Genomic DNA, 921 nt, shown 5'->3' with positions numbered 1-921 from the left:
GGGAAAGAGGCTTCAGCATTGTAATAATAAACTAGGCTAGAATGAGTTCAAGAAGATCAGAATGAGGGAGGGAACCACTTAGGGGGCGAAAGGACCAGAAACACAGAGGAAGGTGGAAAGAGAAAGATAGGAAATTGCCAGGGAAAAGACCTAGGAGTTAAAATATTTTCTTAGCCTTTTACACAGTCATAGAAAATGGCTACAAGCATTACTACCCCAAAAGGTCAAGAGAATTAATTCCTTTGACTTGCAAGGAAATGGATGAGGCCCTACATTTGATTTGTCAAATGCACAGAGGTCTCCGACTACTCATTTTTCCCTTAGAATACGAATATCCAGTAAATTTTTTCAATATTCCTCTACAGAAATAATGTCATTTTACATTAGAGACAAAAACTATTTGAAGACAAGGAGTCCTTTCTTAATACACCAGAACTGCTGAGACATAGGAATAAATTAAGCAGAATGAGGCCAAACATCCCTGAATTAAATTTGATCCATTTTGAAAATAAGAGCAGAATAAAAGGTAAACTCCTAAACTCCTAAACCCCAAATTCTCTGGCCTTTGGAAAATTCAGACTCAGTTCTCCATTTTGAATGTAGATATTACACAGCAAACAGGATGATGTGCAGAACTGTTGGATTAACATCCAGGGCTTGGATTTAGGAGAGCCGAGCAATTACTGCAACAGGGAACATCAGTGAGAAACATGGCATTTAATTATATGTTTCTAAAACCTTGTCTTTGATCTTAGTAATATTTACATGGATATTTGGTATCCCTGAATGTCAGTGTCTCTGTGTTTTAAAATGTACCTTTTTCCTTGCCAGCCCAGGCTTGGAATGTCATACAATACTTCAGGGTCAACAGCACCCACACAGAGGATTATGGTGAGCCACGCATGGTTTAAAGACACAGGC

The 921-nt window shown here is 38.4% G+C and overlaps 1 protein-coding gene across 1 annotated transcript in view; it reads right to left on the bottom strand.

Annotated features, from left to right (window-relative positions):
• Positions 1 to 921, bottom strand: part of GREB1 (growth regulation by estrogen in breast cancer 1) — a gene marked incomplete at its 5' end in the record, with an annotated part of 44115 nt that overhangs the window by 4908 nt on the left and 38286 nt on the right. The gene's annotated exons all lie outside the window — the stretch shown is intronic.

This window comes from Fulmarus glacialis, unplaced genomic scaffold (assembly GCF_000690835.1).
Source record: "Fulmarus glacialis isolate BGI_N327 unplaced genomic scaffold, ASM69083v1 scaffold854, whole genome shotgun sequence".
Lineage (NCBI taxonomy): Eukaryota > Metazoa > Chordata > Aves > Procellariiformes > Procellariidae > Fulmarus > Fulmarus glacialis.
Note: the sequence above shows the minus strand (reverse complement) of the source record. Positions and strands in the feature narration are given on the sequence as shown.